This window comes from Anas acuta, chromosome 1, assembly GCF_963932015.1.
Source record: "Anas acuta chromosome 1, bAnaAcu1.1, whole genome shotgun sequence".
Lineage (NCBI taxonomy): Eukaryota > Metazoa > Chordata > Aves > Anseriformes > Anatidae > Anas > Anas acuta.
The window spans coordinates 201,760,286-201,783,486 of NC_088979.1; the positions used below are offsets into that span (position 1 = coordinate 201,760,286).

General features: G+C 44.5%; 1 long non-coding RNA gene across 2 annotated transcripts; it reads left to right on the forward strand.

Moving 5' to 3' along the window:
- Nucleotides 1-10,407: 10,407 nt before the first annotated feature.
- On the forward strand, nucleotides 10,408-14,971 carry LOC137849935 (uncharacterized). Of its 2 annotated transcripts, none has more exons than XR_011092185.1 (2): nucleotides 10,408-10,872; nucleotides 13,916-14,971. It is a non-coding gene; the product is annotated as an uncharacterized lncRNA (long non-coding RNA). The 2 variants fall into 2 exon arrangements; XR_011092184.1 differs by lacking the exon at nucleotides 10,408-10,872 and adding an exon at nucleotides 12,636-12,754.
- The last annotated feature ends 8,230 nt before the right edge of the window (nucleotides 14,972-23,201 follow it).

The following is a 23,201-nucleotide window of genomic DNA, read 5'->3' on the forward strand; positions in this document are numbered from 1 at the left end:
CAGTGCTTTCTTTGTCTCAGTATTTACTGGCAAGTTCTTTCCTCACACCTCCTGGAACTACCTGCCTAGTAGCAGGGAGAGAGAACTACAACCCAGAGCAGAGGAGGATGAAACTAGGGACTATGGGACTATGAAGGCAAACATCAAAGCCAACTTCAAAGGGGGAAGTAAAAGGGTCCAGGGAATTTAAAGCCAGTCAACCTCACTTTGGTCCTCGGGAATATTATAAAGAAAATTCCCTTGAAAGCCTTTTCCAGATACATGAAGGACAGGAAGATGGTCGCAAACATCCAGTGTGATTTACTGAGGACAGGAGAACAACTTCATTTTCTTCTGTGGTGAGATGACAAGAGAAGAGCAAACCCTTGCAGCAAAGGAAAAGCTGACTGGATTTAAGGTGAAATTCTTCACCACGGGCATGACTGACTATTATAACAGCTGTAGAAGCTCCTTCTTAGAGATGTTTGAAATTTGACTAGAGGAGACTTTGCACAACATAAGCTAACTTGGAAGTTAACCTGGCTTTCAGCAGAAAGTTGGACCAGAGACCTCCAGAGGTTCTTTCCAGGCTATGATTGAATGATGCTCTGCAAATATGTCCCAGTCAATGACTGTCAGAGTCCAGTTCTTTTCTGCCCCTTACCAGAAGTATAAAAAATAGTTTAAAAGTTATATAAAGAATGTAATAATAATGGGGGGAATTGCAGGATTTTTCTTTCTTGTTTCTGAAGTCTGTGAATTCCAGCAGCTTCCAAAGGCAACCTACACTGCACTGTGATAGAGAACACAACATACATCAGCTAAAATACTTGCAAGAAGAAAAAAAGTAAAAGGTTCTACTAATGAAACTTTAAGTCTAAAAAGGGTTAAACATAATCAAAGTGGGGAAGTTTTCAAAAAGGAAACCAAATGAAACAGCAAAAGGGACAAAATGTCTGTAAACGCTATAGCAAGTACTTAAAGATAACCACTTGGAGTCTCAGGGATAAACATATGCCACATATTAAAAAGGTTTTGAAAAGAACTATACCTAGATAGATAAGTCATCTGTTAGCAAAGGTGTAAAAGTGATCATTTTAAGTGAAAGAGAACCTTTAGAAATATTTAGACAAAAAATGAAATGATAAATGAAAAGAGCTTAATGTCTGGTAGTTTAATGTAAAATTTAAACCATTCCAAAAGATTTTTAGAACCATTTTGCTAAAGGAATGAAACAGTAATAAAACCTTTCAAAAAGTTATTGGTGGAAGAATCTGCCAGGGAGTCTGTGGGACTTGGACGTGACTGGAGTAAAAGGGATGTGCAGGGAAGGTGGAGCTCCTGAGTACAGAAAGGTCTGATGGATTTTTCCAGTCATCTGAACTGTGGAGTAACTTAAGATGGTTTCTAGATCAGAGCTAATCTTAGGGAGAAAGAAGGAGGGGTCAATCAGAGGAACAATTTCTAACAAAAGGAATAGCAAAATAATATTTAAAATATCAATGAAAAGAAAGGAAATGTGATTCAAGAGTCCTTGGGAAATGGAGATACAAAGTCACTGCATTATTAATCATTATACGCAACTTGTCATTCATATCAGACTTGGCTACAGGGGAGTATAAAATATAACATTTTGTTGTGCATTTTTGAAAGGGAACCATGAAGGGTCTAGAAAACTGCAGCTGAGTGGCACCGACATCTGTATTGGATACACTGGTGGACCCTACAAGGAGGAAGAGCATCCTCAGTCTCAGGGCTAAATGCAACATACCAAAGAAGAGGCAATGCTGCTTTTAGAGAGAAATTATTCCCCACAAATCAAACAGCTTTCAAGGACTTTGTGAACATGTGGTTTAGAATGATCCAGCTGGTGTAGTAGAAATGGGAGTGTTCTCAGAAAAATTTTCAACAAAAAAATCAGTGAATGAAATTGTGGGATAGATTACTCTTGCGGATTATTAATTGATTGAAAGGTAAGAAACAACAAATTGCTTTGTTTTGATAATGGAAAGCATCGACAGAAGAGTCCTGAAGGGGTTTCCACTGAGGTCTGTGTTCTTTAACACACTCATAAATGATTTGGAAAAGACTGACAATAAAGAAGCAGTAAAGCTTGCTGATGACATAGAATTATTCATGATAATCGAAACTAATATTCCCATCAGGAGCTGCAGGAGAGTCTTGAACTCCTGAGACAATGTGCAACAAAGAGACAGGTGAAACTGTGTGTTAGTAAATGCAAAGTAAGGCTCATGTGGGAAATGCAGCCCTAAAGGTTTATACACAGTGACGGTCTCCAGAGTAGCTATTTCTTCTCAGAGAAGAGATCTTATCATCAGTGTGGATGATAATGTCAGGCGAAAGCTCAGGGGAATTGAATGTTAGGAATTACAGGAAGGGAATAATGAACAAAACAGAAAGTAACATCGTGGAGCTACGTACAGCAGCAGTGCCTCTGTAATATTTTATGGCATCACTTAGTTTCTGTTCTAAAACCATGTTAAGACTATGAGCAGTAGAGGAGGAATGGAGAAGGAGAGTAGGGAATGGTTACTCACTATTATTCATAGCACAGACATCATAGGAAGCATCAAGTAAAATGACCAGGAGTCAGATTTGAAAACAAAACAAAGGAAATATTTCACCACACATGCCCATATTAATGCAATTCCTTATCTCTGAGTCACTGGGGTGGGATTCATCTGACCTAGCTTTAAGAGTGGATACACTGAACTGTGCACCTTTTTGTGCTGGGGGCCACTTCTCCTCTGGGGACTGAGGCTCCAATTATGGTCAACAGAAAGATAGTGGGAAGTGGCAGGCATGAGATGAATCACATCCACTTTAGACATTCCTGTTAGCAGAGGATGCATCATACCTTGTCATTCACTGACTGCATTGGCTGGCTCTTTTGTGTGTACAAAAGGGGTCTAGTGTGGCTCGTTCAACTGTAGGCTTGTGGACATCAACCTTTGGACAGCTGAACCCCAGAAAATGTTGTGCTGGCTTGGCAGCTGAGTGGGTTTGCCTGCAGACAGAGCTGAAATGCTTGGGATAGGCACTCCCAGAGGAGGATGAAAGACAGGCAGAAGTCCCATTCCCCAGTGATTGCCATGATGATAGGCATGGTCAACACTGCAGGTTGCTAGGAAAAAAAAAAAGAAAAAAAAAAGAAAAAAAAAGAAAAAAATATTAAAATGTTTCTACTTTTTTTTTTTTTTTTAATATATATTCTTTTTTTTTTTTTTCTTTCTTTTTTTTTCTTTTTTTCAGCAGCATGACCTTAAAGGGCAACACGCTCCATTCTGTCTGCTTTACAGGCAGATAAGAGCCACATCCTGACTCTGGGTGGATGAAGGGGAAGATAAGTTGCTTTCATGGATGTGTCTGAGGAAAGGATAAATTACCTCCTCTGTGGGCTCTTTGTTGCTTCTTGCCCAATTCAGGGCTGTATCTCTGGCAGAGCAAACATACTTGTAACAGAGTGAAACGCCGTACATCACGGTACGACATTGCCTTTCTGACCGGATGGTACACTCAGTACTCACAGCAAATGTCAAGAGAAAATAGATGAAGATGTGAAACAGTGAAACACAGAAGAAGAGGGCCAGTGGTTTTCTACCGCTTTTGTTATTGGTAGTAGAAGGGGAGGTGAACAACTATGCCCATAGAACAGAAGTGTCAATGAGATAAGGAAATGTGGTAGTCATGCAAACAAGTGTCCTTCCTAAAAATCACGTCTGCCTATTTCTGTAATGTGCAAGCCCTCCCCTTCCTCCAGCTTCTGATTCTGTCAGCCAGGTTGGGCATGAGAATAAAGCCATATTCTGTCAGGAAAGCTGGTCTCAGTTCCTGCCTTCGTCATTGACCATACCTGGGTGTGCCATTGTTTTCTTTTTAATCCTTCTTGAATATGAATAATACCTTTTAAAATTTTCTGGAGCTTTTGGGCAGCAAACTTTGCTTTTATTTTGCTTTCACACACAAAGAAAACACTCTCATTTGTACTCTTGCATTTTACAGCCACACGAATACAGTTAGATAGATGAGAAACGCACAATAAAGCATCAAAGCACAGATCAAACAGCTCCCAAAAAGCTTGCCTAGCCTGCTACCTACATCTTCTCTATCCAGAGCCTCTCTTTCACCTCCCATGTATCTGAGCCACACAAAGAATGATTAGTTTCTGTAAGTCAGAGCTCAGCAGTCTTTTATCAATGCACCAGTGGCATAAGGGCTGCTAGCCTTGTACTCTTCAATATTACAATTTCTTCTATGCCCACATGCCACAGTGGTAAGGGTTTATCAATCAACAGCTATGGTTTTGCTGCTGTGTTGGCACTGGTAGTATCTCAAGTAGGCAAGCTATCAGCAATGCCTTAACTCAGACCATTCCTCTGTGCATATCAGCAGGTTGAAGTTAAAATTAAGAGCGTCTTTGTTCCTAGTGCTGCGTGTCTTACTGATCAACTGTACATCCCCAATGAGTTTTCTTCCTGAAATGAATTCTTCAGATGTGTTGGCTGGACAGGTACACATGGGGTCTGAAGTGACTGAGGGACTGGGGTTTAGCAAGCTATAACCCGTCAGCTGAAGCCCCAGTAACTGCCCATACTAGTGCCCTGTGCCAGCCCTGATGGATGTTTTAAAGGCTGATGCACTTTTTTCTTTGGCAACAGAGGCTTGGTAAGACTACACATTCAGGTAGTTAATTACCACAGATCAGCTGATGGGTTAAAAAAAGATGTTATACCCGTTTTATAACATCATAGCTTGCTGTAGTGACCACACCTTTTCCTAGTACATTTTTTGGAAATGACTTCCTCCAAGAATAAAAGATTCCTGAACACTGGTCCTCCCAGTAGCCCTGGGGAGGATGTGTCCCTATTAAAGCAGATGATTCACCCCAGTGAAGGCTCTTTTTTTAGGTCTTTGTTAGTCTTACCAGTCCTTTGACCAGTTCCTGACAAGATGTCATGTAAGCATGAGCATCAGTTTATGTTACAGGCTTGTGACTTGTCATCTCCATCATTTCTGCTGAACCAGCAGATTTCCCCTTACAACAGCAACTGAGATACACATTTCTTTTTAAATGGAAAATATTTCAAACTGAAGAAATATTTTGCCTTGTTCTCTTTGATAGGCATCTCCAATGGTTGCCTTACAAGTGACTTCCAAGTTCTCCTACAGAGGCGAAGAGCTTTCAGTCTTGGTAGGAAAATGGGAAGGGGTCTGTGTGGGTTAACTTCAGAATCCTATGTCTAATCTGCTAATCCCCACTACCTTAATGCTCAAAGAAAAAAAACAGACATTTTTAGGGATCAGTTCATCCACCCAGATTTGGCTACCCATTGTAGTACGAGAAAAACTGTGTTTTGGACTTGCCCATTTTGCTCTTTGCAGGGAGTCTAGATGATTGCCTTAAGGCTGTCTACAGCTGGGGAACTGTTGAGTTGAGCCCCAGTCCCAGTGGCCTCAATCCTTGGAATATCCAGATAGCTGCCAAGGAAAATCAATAGAAATAGCGAAATGGAGGAGTCAGACTTCTGCTCAAAATGTGTTCTTTTGCCACTGGGACTTGAGGCTGAAAGTATTGAAGGCTCTAAATATTGAACATGTCATGGTCATGATAAAAGGGCTCTCTTCAGAAGGGACCACTTTCTCAGAACCTGAATCCATTTTCTCTGGGTACTTGTTTTTTAACCAGTCCCCTTCATCAGAAAAACTCTGCCTGGGAGCTCTCAGATGTCTTCTGATCTGCATTGTCCCACCGGAGGAGGAGCTGTGGTCCATAAGATGGAATTTGGTCTTTATGTAGCAGTGATGGAAACCATTATTTCTTTTGAAAATGATGACTCTGCCTTGCAATTGGCATTGGAAATGGACTGTCCCTGACTTCAAAAGACCAAGAGGATCTCTTATCAAATATCTTCAAAAGCTGTGAAAGGAAGACTGGGAAATGCCAGCCAATTTCCTCTGTTTTTGTTGTAACTTGTTTATGTTTTTCAAGTTCCACTTTGGAAAAGCAGTTGGCTTGAATTAATATGCAGAGCGTCTGTTTTTTTGCTGTTTTTGTGTGTGTGTACTTTATTTGATTCCCGGAGGTTGCCTCACACTTGTTTTCTCAGAAAGGATTGAACTGTTTATTGATCTTTACTATTGTTCTGCATTAGTGTGCTTCTCTGATGCAAGTTCTCATTTCTCGCTTTGGTGCAAATGGGGGCTCAATTAAATGAGAAAAAAGGCAAGCCCACCCCTTATATTTCCTATATTGAGTAAAAACAACAGCACTGACTCAGAATTCAACAGAAAACTGAACATGGTTGTGATATAACAGGGTAAGGTTTACCTGGATGGGTGAGGGAGGAAGGGAGCTGTGTATCTTGACTCATCCCTACACTGCATCATCTGCCACGTCTCTTCACTGGAGAGGATAACCCAGGGTGGGCTGAGGATGGGCAGGATGAGGTTGCCCAAGGGAAGGAAGGAATAAGCATAAGGTCACAACTCTCTTGTCCTCTGTTAAGGCCACACACTTTTTGGAAAGTCTTGGAGAAGAAGTTGTGTTGCTGCCATGGTCTTTATGACCCAAGGACCATCTTCATCCAGGGGAAAGGTGGGAGGTCTGACCTTCTGGCTAGATTAACCAAAGGGGAGTTACACAGGAAAAAAAAGAAAAAAAATAAATGCTGTCTGAAGGAGTGAGTACATGGCTCTTCACCCTTCATGGGAGAGAATCAAGCCCTGAAGGATGCGTATTCTGGGCATCCAGGGATGTATAAGTGGATGAGATGGAGACTGGGTTTGTCCTCTAGGAGACATCGGTGGGACACCAAAATACTGGTGTAAGTCCCTGCACAGCAAGACCTGCCAACCAGATCAGGCTGTCTAGACGCTGAATAGAGCTGAATAATATATGAGATAACAAACCAGACAAATGGGAATAATGAAGAGATAGGAGGGAGCAGGGTGTTAAGAGACAGATCCTAGGAATAACTCTGGTGAAGCAATTGCTTTTCAGCATGTCTAAATGCTCAAGGTCTTGTTCTTCCTGATGATAGTGTAGAGGGCTTCTCTTATCACTGCCCTCCCCCCTTATAATTAATTCTAAGAGGTATAACTTTTGCAGTTTTTTCACCATTTATCCTATTTTAGACTGTTATTTTTGGAGACTTCCTCAATCACAACTGACTCGGAAGGGTTACTCCCTCTTAACTTCTTCCTTAGCTTTCTGGGCCAACCACACCTGTGAATGGCATTGTAGTGATATCAGATCTTCAGAGGGGTAAAATAAAGTGACAGAGAAAGTAGTGTTCCCCACTCCTTAACACCAGGCCCACCCCACAGTCTTTCTCAACAATTTCTTCATCCAGGATCTCCTGTCTCTGTGATGCTGTCATGGTGGGATGCTCTTCCTCCTTGGATTTTGTGCTACCTTCCTTTTGGGGGATGAAAGAGAAGACCCAGACACAGAACTGAGGCTCAGAAATGCCATGTGTACATCCCCTGGTTCACTCTGATGGAGTAAACAGGCTGAGGTGGTGGAGAAAGGAATCCTCCAAGACCGGGTTTTATTGTCAAGCAAAAGGGCAGGCCTTGGCCCCTCACCCCAAACAGGGACATAAACATCCCTGTGAAGCCATGAACCTGAAGACAACACTATTTCATCTGTTTTGGGACCATGCACATATTCAAAATATTTTAATTTTTTTCCTTCTAGAAGGGCTTAACCACACTTGGTAAAAGTACTTGTATGGGTCTGAATTATTTGCTCTAACAACAGGTTTTCTTCTCTTGGGGAGACAAATGAAAAAAAAAATCAAACTAAAAAATCAAATATTCTTTCAAGAAAGTCTTCAAATTAAGGCATTCCATGTGGTTATAGCTGTGTGTCAAAGGGTGATGCCCTGTGGTCACCTGCCACGTGCTGTAAGGACCAAGAGTATGGAAAGCATGGTTGGGTAGACTTCAAGGCTGCTGGTTCTAAAACACCAAATTATCACCAAATTTCCACTGGCTGTTGGGATACTAAGACTCACGAGGATGTGTACGGTTACCCGTCTCACAGGCTGTGTCTGGATTTGTCTGTTAAAGTGGCAGGTTGTAGATGCAGGCACAAAACTTTGGGTCGTGGCACCCTGGCTGCTGGCTGCCAGGCATCCTTGTGAAATGTTTGGTTTACCCATACAGCTGTAGGTATGGAGGGTGGTTGGTTGGTCATTCATACACACAGAATGCACACAACCACTTCATGACATCCACAGCTTTTTAAATGTTCTTTTCCGAAATCAGGATTTGTACCACTAAAGCTTTCAGTTAGAGAATTCAGCTTTTTGATGAAAAAAAAATCCCCTCCTCCCCCCAGCCCCTTTCTGGGGCCTTTGTAAGATAAGCAAACAAACACAAACAGACTGAAAAACCACTGTAATGAAGCCCTTTCACCAATAAAACAACAAAAACATTCATTAGAAAACATCCACACATTTGCCAAGGAAAGTGTCACTTAAAATGCCAGTTTATTTCTGACAAAATTTTTAGGAGGGAGCAAAAATCAACTCCTTGGCTAGTGCTGTCCAAAGCTCAAAGCAAAAGAGGTTGAAAGCCCACAGGAAACCTTCAGAGATAAAGGTCGCCCAGACCTCCCATGAAGGGAATCAAGTTTCAAGTAGGTACAGGATTTATGGTGCTCTGCACTTTAGCAAGGATTAAGTAAATGTCTTTCTCAGTCCACCCAATAGCTTGCACTATTCTCTGCAGAATACTGATGTTTTTATACTGTACGTTTCTGGTGTGATTTCCAAAATCCAAACTTAAATTGCATTTCTTAAGATTGGTAATGAAAGAACACTTCAATTTTCCTGGGGGAAAAAAATAACAACAAATCAAAAAAACCCACCACCCACCAAAACACCCCAAACCAAAATCAACCAACCAACCAAAAAAAAAACCACAAAAACACAACAAATGTCAAAACCAACGAAAAAAGCCCACACCAACTCTGCAAAGGATGAGCACAAGGTCTGCTTATGGACATCCCGTTGCCTATGAACCAGCACTGTCCTGTCCCTGCTAACCTTGGGGGAATGCATGCATAAGGGCTGGTTTATTTGCTTTCCTTGCAGTCATTTCAAGGACAGCTCTGGGATTTCCAGCAGAGTGGCATTGGCCTCCTGGTACCTCAGCCTGAGCACTGCTGCTTTAATATATCACTATTTTAACACAGCAGCCTTCTGGTGTGGTGAAGCATGGGAGAAGGGCAAGTTTTCTAAGAGTCACGTGGAAGAAAGTTTTAATATGGGATGGATCCTGGCTCCCTGACGAGGTGCAAGTTTTGTGGGCAGTAAAGACACCCAGTACATCAAGGAATTACCAACAGAATGGGGAATTGTGTTATACACTGTTAAAATTTAGAGAATGTTGCCTAAGTTTTAGTCCAGGAGATTTTAGCTGTCACTGATCCATCCAAGTTGACTCAAGCACCCTGGAGGGTGCACGTATCAGGGTAAAAGCTCCAGTGTACAAAAATGCACCCTAAAGGGGTACCAATATACCCAAAATGGGTACAGGCATGTTCACAATAACCTTTGGAGCATCCTCTAACCCTTGTCTCTTCTGCAGTACATCAGATGAGCCAGGCTGCAGCTGCTCCTCCAGAGCTTTTTGTTGAGGTCCTGGTTGTGCTTTTCCCCCATTTTTATGTTTAGACTTTCATCCTCCAAGGCCACTGCAAATCACAAAGTCTCCTTCACAAACGAGCAAACTGAGGTGGGAGATCCCAGCAATGACAGGGGTGATTTCTGTTCCCTTCTCCTGCCAGGACTCCACCCAGAGCACCTTCTCCTTGGGCACTCCCTGGAGCAATTGAGCTTTAACTATTTTTTTTTTTTTTCATTTTTTCCCTCTTCCTCTAGCTTTTCCTCTTCTTAGGAAGGGTTATTTGGCTTTTGTGGAGCAGCCTGAGCCTTTTTGTAGAAGGAAAGCCAGCAGAAGAGTGGCTGCAAGCAGACCCAAGGGATGAGTCCAAGGGGGGATCAAGCATATATAATCCCCCACTCCAGATATTCTCCATTTTCCAGTTATTTTCAGTAGTCTGCCTATCTAGTAGCTCCCACGGGATCTCTCTTCTTAGCACTAGTTTCCTAAGGTATAAGGGCAGCATTCTCAAGTGGAGATACAACCTCTTAAGCATTCATATTTAATAACAATAATTTTTAACTCCATTATAAGATGCTGGAAGATGGATTCTCTTTATCAAATAAGAGGAAGAGGTTTAGTTGGGGCAGACTCCAGGAGGATGTCTGGGTGACTGTTAGTCAGAGATCTGAGATGTGCTGACATGTGTATCCTACAGCTTCAGCTTTAACCTCTGTCCTCATAAAGCCAGCTGGGAGATGAGGCGATGAGGCTGGAATTAGATGAGGCTGGAATTAACCTTTCCCTGCTGCAGGACGCCCACAGCTATCTGCTTACAGGGAAGTTTTCTTTCTTTTTTTTTTTTTTTTTTCCTTTCTTTCTTTTTTAATTAGAGTGATTTCATGCAGCTGTTGGTATCTTCCTGCTCCTCCTGTTAACACAAGACTTGTAAGGAGGGTCTCTTTTCAAGAAGGCAGCTGTTTTTCCTCATTCTTTCAATTAATTAGGATGTGAGCTTCCACTACAAAAAAACAACAGAAGTTACATTGGGTTCCAGGTTGAGGAGTCATCTGAATTAGAGGTCTACAGGGAAAATAAATGATGCTTATATCCTGTTTAAGAGTGAGGATTTACGTGCTGTAACCTCGTTGGATGTTGAAGCAGTTTATTACACTCAAATAATGTGTTTTTTACCATTTTATCCACATTCATTCACGGATGTGGTTGTGGCATTGGCTTGGGCACCTTTCATCCTTGGAGGTAAGCACCTGAAACAGGAGTGGGATCTATCCATCCCCATAGACATGTCGTTGATATCTGAGCATGAACCTAGGACGATGGGTAGTAAAAACAGACGTAAAGCTACATCATTACTTTCTTCCTTTATTTTAAAATCATGTAAACTCCTTTTGATTGTCTTCTGCAGTAGTGTTTGCAATAGTGCAGCGCTCCAGACCTTGCAGGTCCCCTTAGGACTCCATCTGATAGAGAATGGTGATAGCAGCAACAAGGAAAGCATCCCCTTCGCGGCTTTATGCATTTTTACAGCCAGTTAAAAAATACAAGTACAGGGCATGTGCACCTGGACCATATTTTAAACTCAGAATGCACCCTGAGCTCAAGGACTAATTCACCTTCTATCACCTGTTGGGGTAAGTGGGAGCCAGAAGGTGGTTCATGCCCCCAGACAATGTCAGAAGTTCTAAATATTGCCTCGTGAAATCTGAGAATGGGGAAAGTGAGGCAGGAATCCCGTGGGTGATGTTTCCAGAAAATTCTGATGCAATTTGTTAACGTTTGCTGTTCGTCTTCAGCCCCGGGGCTCTTGTACAAGTTTTGTTTTTATTTGTGAAGAAATGGGAATTTCTCAGGGGAAAATAACAATGAAACAAATGCAAGGCTGACTGCAAAATCTAGTGAAGTCAAAGTTTGAATTACTTTAAAGTCTGACTGTTGTGGGCAGAGAACACAGGTGATTTTTCAGTGTTTAATGGTTTCAAGACCATCTTTTCCCCATTGTTTACCAACTGTGCTGTGAGCAGAGATTGAGGATCTGTGGGAAAAGGGGAGGGAACCCTGCCTTTACCTAGCATCTGCCCTGGCCCAGGTCCCACTTTTCTTTTTGACATAGTTGCATATCCAGTGCTCTTGTTTGTCTGGAGCTTTTGTGTCCTTTAGGGCATTCACAGCTGTGGATTTACCCTGTAGTCTCTGGCATTTTGGTCCCCCATCAGCAATAGCTAGTCCAGGAGATCGTGTGATGCAGCCATGGATCCCATTCATATTTCTGTGCCCTTTCTTTCCCACGTGCATGTGTTTTTTGGAAATACTCTTGCTGGCACATTTTAGCTGAGTGACTGCTTCTGAAAATTGTTCCCATTGTGAAAATCCAGGGTAAATTTAGAAATGTAGATGACATTATTGTCATTGCACGAAGAAACACTTGACCACTGCAGAAAAGTGGCCTGTGGGAGCTGCACTTTAAAGCTGAAAATGGATTGTGAAGGTCCAGATTTCTGCACAAGAAAAGAAAATGCTACAATGACAAGTCTTTCTCCATGAAGACTCAGGCAGGAAGGTGGGAGCTCTTTGCAGCCAGCTCTGCACCTCCCAAACCACTATAAAGGCAGTGCTCAATCTCTGTCGATGGACAAGGCTTTGCTGGGAAGGGAAGCACATTTCCTTAGGGAGCAATCTCTAGGAGTGATTAGATAGTGCCTATGGGTGGGTGGGCAAGCTCGGGGTCATGGTTCATGGAGGACCTTGGTGTGGGTTATTATTGCAAATACCCTGCTGGCAGCAAATCACTCAAACTACAGCTTTCCCTGGGGAACACAGAGGTGTTTCACTCAAAGCCTCTGTCCTGATCTACTAGGTGAAAAGCTTTGGACTCGTGAGGCTTGCAGGTATCCCTGCAACAGGGATTAATGTAGATTTTGGCTTTCAGGTCATTTTGAAGGACACCAGGCTTGCTGTGTAGAGCACTATGGGGTTTGCTGTGCCTGACATGTCAGGAGTGCAGAAGGACAGGAGCTGGATGCCCATCTAGCAGGGACTCCCTTGGATAGGGGGATAGGGTTACCTCTGGGACCCTTGAGGAGAGAGATTGCCTTTCCAAAACTGCCAAAATCAAGCAACAAATGTAAGTGCTGTGTCCTCTAGGGAAGAAGGTGTTGGAATGATTCACGCTACTTAATAAATAAATGGAAGATCTCTAATAGTGTGTGCAATGAGAATAAGATCCAGTGGAGACAGGGCAGGACAGGCACCTTCTGCAATCTTTGTTTTCTTTAAGGCTGGTACCTAAGGTTGGTTACCCTCTGCAGGGTGGTTTGGAAGCTGAGACCATCACTTTAACGCAGGACTTGCTCAAGAGGAGATAACTTGGCTGCACACTCCTCCAGATCTCCTTCTTAATGCAATTGGTTTTCGAAAGCTCTCCTCCTCCTCCCCACCCAGCCTGATGGGGTTAAACACCTCTGAGGAGGCTGGAGGAAGGAATGTTTTTAATCTCCCTGATTTATTAAAATCGTCTAAAGATAGCCAGCTGCAACAGATAAAACTGCTGCCCTCTGCACTTCAGAAAGATCCTCCCCGAATCCGCTCTGCGCAGAAAACATTGGCAATGGCTTAGTGACCTGAGGGACATGGTGGTACCTGCCTGCCTGTCAATGGCCAGGGCTGAATTTGGCCAAATTTCCAGCAGGGCTGCCTTCTCCTGGCTCGTGCATCCCCCTCACTGCTTTGCTCATGGAGAGAGATATCGAGGGGGCAGTGGAGGTAGGCACTGAGCTCGCTGGGAAAGCTGCTCCCAGAAAGGTTTCGAGCCTGGGGTGATAACATAAAGAGGAAGAAATGGGGGGGAAAAAAAAAAGTACTGGCAAAGAGAGACAGAGGGCAGAGGAAGGATTTTTTTTCCTGAGGGGATTTAGTGCTTTTGGTTTCGCTTGCATCAAAATCCTGTAAAGGGCTGGAGAAGGTGGGGATCGCAGAGAAGAGGTTTGGGGATGTGGGGATAGGGCACGCGAGCCCAGTGCTGGCACCAGGCTTGGATTAAAGCTCTGAAAAGATCTGCTTTCAGTCCTACCTTTTTCCACTACTTCTTTTTATACATATGTGTATGTACATGTATATTTATATATGCACACACTCAAATGAGCGCATTTGTGTGCGTGCATTCCTTTGGGTTTTCTACCCAAGATTTGCTGATCTTAAAGACAATGAAGATATTCAGAAGGATTTTTCTGTCCTTCTTCCCCTGCCACAACTAGATATTAATCATGCTTTGCTCTTCCCCTCCCAGCTGCACTCTCAGGACCACCGGATGAGCTGTGGCCAATGCAGTGCTGCAAAACCTCTTCCTTCAAGCTTTCTGTCCCAGGCCGGAGGACGAGCCAAAAGCAGCATCTGAATTCCTGCCCTGCACCTCTCCTGCCACGTAACAAATGGCTGTGACAGGGCAGAGTGGAGATCTCTGCCCTCCAGGCCAAGCCAGGGCTCCTCGGGACGTGACAGCTTTGATTTGTGTCTGTGCAGGACCCACCGGAGACAAAAGACAGCGTCAAGAGTAATTGAATGGACGTGGCAGGCAGACCCAGCAGTGCTCTTATCAGCTGGGGGAGGCAGAGCAGATCCGAGGAGCAGAACAGGCCAGGTACCAGGAACCAGATCTTAGGGTTGCATTCCTCACATAAGTGGAATTTCCCGCGGTCCCCGTTAAGTTCTCTTTTGTAAATTGAAAAATCTAGAATCTGGAAAGAAAAAAAAAAAAAAGAACTTTACTGGAAAAAAAAGTAATTAATTTCCTGTGCTGTCTTAATCTATAAAGTAATATAATAAAAAGAAACCCTCATCCCAAGCTAGAGGGAGTGTATTGTTTAAACCTCAAGAGAGGCGAAGTTTAATTTAATTTCACAGGTAGCTATTTTGCAAAGCCTCTAAGGGAGGAAACTCTTCCAATGCCACCGCTCCAAGAATTTGGCACAATATAATTCACATTCCCATTGTAGTGAGAGGCCTCAGTGTGTTGTGCACATGTGGGCACCCCCACATACCCACAGAAAAACCCTCCTATGAACTTCTAATGTAATGATGCAAAGGCAACAGGCAAAGTGGAGAAGAAGAGAGGTAGAGGTGGCCAAAGCCTCAATGAAGGTCTGTGATGAGCCAAGAACAGGATTCCTGGTGTCCCAAGACCATGTCCTGGTTGTTTCTTTAGGATCACGGTGCCCTCTTGTCTTTTTTATTTATTTATTTTTACATGCACTGGGAGAGAAACAGTCTCTAGAGGAATGCTTTGTGGTTTCTCTCTTTTCACTGAAATTAACCCTACACATAAAGCACATACTTTTTCCTGATGGCCTGACTGAATGGCACAACCACATTGAGGTTGTAAAACCTCTTCCCCTTGCAGATCCTACCAAAAAAAACTTGCTGTAGAGGAGCATAGCAGTAAGAAAGGGGCCTCCAGGTACCATTCACCATCGTTTCAGCTTCACATCCTTTTCAGACCTGACAAAAGTTCCAGTGAATACCAAGAGCCTTCAGTTTGCATAGCCAGAAAATGCCAATAACCCCACAGGCATCCTAAAAAGCCCCAAGTGGTCCAGCCCTTTTTGGCAGTGGTTTACCTTCACTAACTCCCCTGGGCTCTCATCTAGCTTTATCCCAAAGTGAGAAGAAGAGCCCTTTCCCCATAATGTTCCCCCCAGTCACTGATCAGACCTGCCGTACATCACGCACAGAGAGACAGGCTTGCAGAACTGGCTCCCTCCTCCTTTTCTCCCGTTATTATTGCATTATTTTCCCTCTGACACCCCAGTAGCCAGATGCAGCAGCCTGGGTGAGCTCTGATTTCCAGCCCGTTTCCATGTTAACGATGATGGCCGATGAAGGGTTAGAGTCTGACGTGCCATTTATCTAAATCCCAATCTCACGTAGCCTCACAAAAAGGCATATTTCTTAGGGACAAGCCTTTTCCTGCAGCCTGGTGCCCAGAGACCAGGCACTGCCCTCCCTGTTACACAGCCCTGCAATGTGCTCTTGGAGCAAGTTTCACAGGAGCTTCTTGCCAAGATCTGTGCTATGATCCTGCTGGCTAATTTCAATCAGGGAGGGACAGTGAAGCCCACATGGGTCACTCCTCTGGAGAAGAAAGACCCTAAGGGACTGGAGTTTAATGTCTCAAGGGCATCTGCTTAGCTCTGCTAATCCTTTTGCAGTTCAACAGCTGTCCCGCGGCACTTTGCCACCTGTGAGCTTGTTGAGTGCAAAAGTCCTTTGCTTTGCAGCTAGCTTTGCAAAATTGACTTTATTAGGATTTCAAAAAGTTGTTCCTGGTCCAAGATAAACAGAGAAACCGAAGCAGCCTGTGAGACCAGTCTCCTGAAGGGAGAGACTTGAGAGGGTAGATTAGAAAATAAAGCGAGAAAGAAATTATATATATAAATCCTGGCCAAACTATGACTAAGGCGAAGATAGGATAACGGCTTTCGGTTCTTTGAAGAACGTAAACACCACAACGTGAGAGCAGATACAGTTCAACGAGATGGATGAGGCTGAGCGGAGAAAAACATTTGCTGTGTGTTAGGAGACGATTTGAGGCCGCTGCAGATGTTGTGCAGGATGGGGAGCAGAAGTTTTGTGGCTGCCATCCATTTAACGTGGGCAGGCCCATGCATTGGGAACGTGCCCGGATGGTGTGGAGGTGTCAGGCTGACCTAAAATCGGGTGGGAGAAGCCAGTGAAAGGCAGGGGTTGTTCCTCTGATTTTCATTTGGGTTCAGAAAGCGGGGTTTTGGATAACCAGTTACACCAGTGTTGTGTCTCATCTCTCTACGTGTCCAAGGGTGACTGCTTTTCCTGTCTCCTGCTTACAATTTGCTTGCTTTACGATGATTTTGGCTCTTGTGTTTTTGCAGAGAATGGACACAATACATTTTTTGTCCTATGAGGGCTTCCGAAGCAGGTAAAATGTGTATTCTGCTTGGTGATCATGGAGACAAACTCACCATGGCCACTCTTTCCCAGTCCATCACCTCTCTGACACAGAATCATAGAGTCATTTGGGTTGGAAAAGGCTTCTAAGATGATCTATCCCAGACAGTACATCTTTGTATCTCTGCTACGAGATGGCTTTCATTCTCCATGGTGATCCAGAGAAGTCACTGGTTCTGGCACAGACATTTTGGATGCCCTTTTGTGGTCTCATGCCCCCATCTTCTTCCTCCTATGGGTTAATGTTGAATTGCAGCCTGTGCTATACCCATGTCCCACTGACCTAGCCCAGGCTCCAACCAAAGTCCAAGAGGCATTGCAGGTACCGTGACATATATAGTTCTGGCCAAGATGATTTTTTCAAGACACAAAACTATGCTACAGGGCTGAGAGGCAAAAAGAGGCTGTGAAACCACTTCTCCAAATAAAATCCATCCATGTTTAAAAGAACCTGGCCTCCTAGACTTGAGGTCTCTGAATGCTCAGGGTGGAACCGGTACAGCCCTGGCAGAGGACCAGTCCTTGTAGAATAATGGTTACGTGACAAACCAATCCCAAAACTTTAATCAGTCCTTAATTAAGAGGTGTGGTGCCTCAGAACCAAAGGAGCACTTTGCATTTAAATCCTTTGGTGCACTGCACCAAGGAATTATCCTTCTATCTGCACTCCCTGGGTGTCACCTCCTTTCAAGGAGGCTCTCAAACAATACTGAGGCCAATGTGACAGCACATTTAAATAACACGGTTAAAATAGGGCCGCTGAGAGATCTTGTTTCTGCTTTTCAGCCCTCCCAAATCAAATAAAATGAATTTGACACAGAAAAAAAAAACAAACAAACAAAACAAAACAGAATGAAACAAAACAAAACCCACAACCACAGACCAACCCTCCAGGATTTCCATTCTTTAAAGAAAGTCACCTGGGAGAATCTGTGAAACTGACTTCTCTGACAAATTTGCAGTCTAAGCTCAGGCGTCTGGGAGCAGTTTCACCGTGATAATATTGAAGTGAAAATTGTTTCATCAAGGAAGCCAATGTAATACTGTAGGAAATAGAAGAATTGGTATTGCTAAGTCTTTCAATTTGATCATGAGTACGCTTTTTGTGGTAAAGCTTCAGCTGCTGCAATAATGGTGTGTTGCTGTATGCCTAGAATTGCCTTGCAGTTGTAGCACACTTGATTACAGAGAAAAACAGAGAAATGTGACAGCTTTACAGCCAGAAGGTAAATAAATGTCTTGGGCATGGTCTTAGCAATCTCCTTAAAATAGGCAGCGGTGAAACTTAGACTGGGGGTAGAGGAGGTGCTCTACATTGCAGATGGGGCTTCTTCCAGCATCACAGTGCTATCTCAAACCCCAACCAGAGGATTTTCCAACAGCTATCAGTCTAGGCATAAATATTTGCTTGTTATCTGCCAACCTTCTTAATCCTAAAGGAAAGTAAATTGTCCGTGGAGAAGAAGGAAGGATGGAGATCTCCAAGGTGTTTAAGAAGCTGGACTTCTCCCTGTATGTTATGCTCTTGTGATGTTCACCTGATGGCTGTATCCCATGGGAGCATGGAGCAGAGCTATTGGTACCCTTTCAACAAGGCATGAGGAGAAGGCTGGAGACAAATTTTGCTGAAACAGGGTACATGGGGAGCCCTCAGCAGAGCAAGATGTTCAGAACAAGGCAACTCAATAAGGGGGTGTCCCAGATCAGTCTGAGGCAGGGGAAGATTAGAGGCAGAGAGAATTTATTCTCACTTTTTTTTTTTTTTTTTTTTTTTTCCCCTATGTTATTGCAGGGAACAAGGCTCTGCACCTCAGGGGAGCAAGAGCTGGGGCCACTTGAGTGTCTTTTGCTGCCAAACAGATCCTGGAGGAGCCATGTCCTCTCCTAGATGCTGACAGAGTTGTGAATTAGGGGCTGTCTGCTGATGTGAAGCAAAGGCTAGAATAGATTTTCCTTCTCTGCGATGGTGTTAGTGAACTGTTTTTACTTCTTCAGTCTTGGAAGAGAGCTGCAGCAACTGCCTTCCCTGAGAGCAGCTTTCCATATCTTGGGATAATGCAGCGCAATTCGGACAGCGTGGGAAAATCCTCTGAGCTACCCCAGAGAGACGAGGAGAAGATAGCTGGGAGGAGGACGTGGGCCTCCCTTTACAGGAGGTCTTTGAGGGCAGGTTACACAAACAGCTGTCAGCGGGGCCATCGGAGAGCTGATCCTGCCCTGGGGGGACGTAATGGACATGGTGACCTTTCCAGGTCCCTTCCCACCCTCTGAGGTTGTGGGCAGAGGGGGTGTGTGTAGAATAAATCCTTTCTGTGCACTCCTCTGACCTGCAGCTATATGGAGCTATATGGTGTGTGTGTGTGTGTGCATAGGGATGTATCTGCTGGGTGCAAGCAGTGCCAGATTGAATGCTATGGTGTGGGCTGAGACCTGAAGCAGGTGCAATTTTTTGGGACTCTTCAGTGCTTGCTGTGTGCCAGCTCATCTTTTCCTTGCTGCTTTAATGATCGATGTAGATCTGGAGAGGCTGGGCTGAGCCTTTTCATGGAGAACTGAGATATGGAGGTCCTAACCTGTAGGCAGGGAACTGGAGACCTCTGCATCTCCCCTGGGGGATATGCTGTCTGTTACCTTCCCATGGTGGGCTGGGGATCACCTGTGCCTTAGTCTGAACACAGAATCAGAGCAGAACCGGAGCAAAAAGGCAGTCACAGAAATGGGGAAGTCTTCTGGTGCCTACAGTTTCGGTGGTGTCACCAATGCTAAAAGAATTGACCAAGATCACGCACAGATGTCAAGAGACAAACCCAAGTGTTCTGCAACCAAGGTAACTTTCTAATTCCTATTTCTTTCTAAAATGCTACGGAAACATTGAACAAAAATTCCCGAGGGTCTTAGAAACCCTTGGAACGTGTTTCTGGGGTGTTACATCTCCTGGAGCAACTGCACGAGAATTTTCTGCTGATTTCACGAAATGGAAATTTCCTCTTATTGCAGACTGTGGCGATGGTGGGGGGAAGCAGCATCTCCCTTTTGTGTGCTCGGAGCAGCTCCCACGCAGCAGTTTGCGGAGGACGTCCCCTTGGATGGATGGCATCTGGGCTGTGCCCTTACCCTCACGGGGAAGGAATTTGGGGTGGAGCCCGGGGAAAACAATCCCAGCTTCGTAGTGGTGATTAACATGGCCGTTAGATTACGGCACCGGATCAGGTCAGATTAAACAATGAGGTCAGATGAAAAGGAGCCATCTGTGCCTTGCAGCGGGCTGGGATCGCTCTGGGGACAGAGTGTGACCTGACGTCCCGCAGCCTGCCCTCGTCACAGCGGCCACTGCTGCCACCTCCAGCAGCCCCCTTCCCACCGTGGCTGGAAGGGAAAGAAAGCACTGAAGTGCTCTGAAAAGAAGCATTCTGCCCAAATCTAATCATCTTCAGATGGGAAAATACCCCCCGTGGTGGAAGGGGAGGTCCTGTCCCCAGTCCACTTCCCCGTCTCCATTTCCCCTTTCCTCTCCATGAGTTGGGGATGTCAGGAATGATGGGGTGAAGGTTGGAAGGTGGGAAGTTCATCACGACCAAGGTGTTTGGGGATGGGCAGGATGGGTTTTGGGAGGGTTTGTCATCCCATGTACAACGTAGGGGTGGGAAGCACACAGAGGTATGAGAAGTGTCTACACCAGAAACTCCTGCTGTTGCTCTGGCCACACTTCTCACCTCTTATTTACTCTGTTTCTGTGAGATGCTCCCTGGCATCATAAGATCTTAACACTGCTATCTCCGAGCCCTGAGCATGCATCCTGATTCTTGATTTAAGAGGATTGTCTCTACCTCCAGGCTCTCTCTGTCCTCCAGCATCCCCAGGCTCAGCACTGGTGGGCAGAGGGGAGGTGTTTCAGGGAGTGTGAGGACACTTTGCTCTGTATCCCCTTCCACTTCTCTCAGTGTAAATTTATCACCTTTGTTTATCCATCTTCCCCAGTCCTTTTATGTTGTTGAGAGACTTGACCATGCCACCAGAAAGTAGCTATCTAATGCCACTGCAGATATCCTTGTGATGTCCTCCTAGGCTAGTGGAGGTGACACAAGACCCATGGGAGACCTGCAGCCTTCTGTGCCAGACACCCAGGCATCCTCAGTGATGCTAGGCAAGTCTTTGTAAAAAAAACTTAATTGCTTTTTTTTTTTTTTTCTAAATTTATTTTGATATAAAAATAGTTATTATCATCCCATTATTTCTTTTGCATTCTTTCCAGGATGGATTGAGGCCAACTCAGCAAGGAACTGCGGAGAGGCTCAGAGGTTGCAGATGCTGATATAGTACAACCGTCCGCTTCCTCCCCCATCCCCACCGTGGCCTGATGTTGATTTCTAAATGTTAGTGACAGCTTAATTCTTCATGTCTACAATTGACAGTTTTCTTCTGTCATTAATCATAACGACTCCGGGCTGCTGGCAAGAGTTGATAGAGCAAGGGTGGAGTTTCCCAAGAAGCATCCCAGGGGTCCCAAATGCTTTGAATTAGCAAAGACAGTAAAAATGTTCCTCTAGAGGACAGCCCTGCTTGCAGAGTACCGGAGGGATCAGTGAGGGCTTTCCCTTAGGGATGGCCCCAGTGCTCTCTGTGGTGGAAAAGACTTTTTCTTTTCTTCCTTGGAACAGCCAGCAAATAACCAGAGTTAAACAGCATCCGTCCCCCTGCCCCACTGCTCGTGCCCGTTTTCTGCAAGGGGAACACGTGCTGCTGTTTGCAACCCACAACTCCGTTGCTGTGGGGATTATCGACTGCGAGGTAGACTGGAAAAAGTTCTAATCTCTTTCCTGCCAAACTTTGTGCTTATCTACAAACCAAAAAGGCCATGTTGGGCTTTTTCTTTCCTTTTTTTTTTTTTTTTTTTTTTTTTTCTCTTCTCTTTCAGGACTTTAGTGATTTATGAGTTCTCAGAGTTACTACTTTTTTCTTTCTTCATTTGCCACCTCCTTTGGCATGGAATACGAGCCAACTTCTCCTAAAAGAAGGCTATGTGCCATGAGGTCAGGATAGCTTCAGATCTTTGGGTGTATCAAAATGATAAAGAGGTGTTTTAGATACTTCCTAAAGCAGTGCAGCTTCACGGGGCCTTCTCCTTGCAGCACTTGCCTGGCCAGGGTGCCAGTGTGGGGAAGAGAAAGGTCTTGGCTATAGAAGAAGATAAAATGAGCATCTTCTTTTCTTTGATGGTAAACTAGGGACAAGGGAAGCCTTGGCTTGCTTTAAATAAAAGCATGAAAACATCTGAATATCCATCCTCCAGAGTGCACAGGGGTGAGAAAACAACACTGGAAATGTCCCATGTCCAACATCTTCCTGGTGGAACTGCCTCCTTGCTGGTATCTCATCACTCCCACAGTGTGGGTATCATGATGGGGTTTGGCTGGGGCTTAATCCAGCCCTGGCTGAACTTCCCCAGACACCAGAGGTGTGGAGAATACGATAAAAGCCCACGCTTGTCCCCATTGCTGTCCTCTCCCTGCCCTGACACCTTGCAGAAGACACTCTTATTCTCATCCCTCTCTCAGCTTTTGACACAAGGCCTGTAAATAAAACCTTATGGGCTTCTTACGAACTCCTTTTCGCTCCAGTGTTTGGATGTTTATGGGTTTAAAGCCAAAGAGCTTAAAATCCTACAGACTCTCTCCCCTGTATCAAGAGTGTTGTCTTGTTTGTTGATCAGATGCTAAACTTTTTCTCTGCTTTAGCCTACACTTCTCTGTACATGTGTGTTTATTTATTTTTTCTTCACTTTCAAGTGAAGCAGCGCTTTGCCCAGGCAAGCATGTCACCTTGATTAATTGTGCTGGGCAGAAACACGAACTGAGCTGATCTCTGCTGCTGGGAACAACATGCTGGCAGAACAAGAGGCTGAGTGCATCTCTCTCCGGCCAGCAGGCACCATACGATGTGCCTTAGAAGTGCCTTTCACCACGAAATAAAAAGGCACTGCAAGGGGATGTTCTTCACTTACTGATGTGAGGTACCCACCTTTGAGTGGAGAGAAGCCTTTGAATGGCACCAGCCAACGTCATCCTCTTGTCCAAGGGACTTAATGCTCTTGTGAGAGCACCTTCCAGATACTGCATATGTATATTTGTGGCATATATAGCATCCCCAAAGCTTTTAATTACACGGTCATGTCAAACAAAGCTTGTGGGAAGGGCAATAGATGGAAGAAGTTGGACTGAATTTGTTCAAGATGATGGTTCAGAGCTGGAAAAAGAAAACAGCCAGGTGCCAGTCCTCTCCGGTCAGCCCCTCTGCTTTCCAGCACATCACTTCTCAGCTCTATACTCCGCCGTCCCCGCCTCCCCCTTACAGACATCTTACAGGCACTGAATGCAGGAGAGAAACCCTGGGGTAGCACCAACAGCTCAGACCTTTCAGATTGCCACATGTTGAGGGGAAGGTGTAACGCACAGGGCAGCTTAGTTTGAGCTTTCTTGTCTCTTGCCTGACTCATCTAAGATCCTCTGATATTGCAGAGGTTTTGAGACACCTTTCATGACCTCCGTGCTGCTTGACATCCCTCCGTAAGGAACATTAACCTTAGCGAAGCCTGA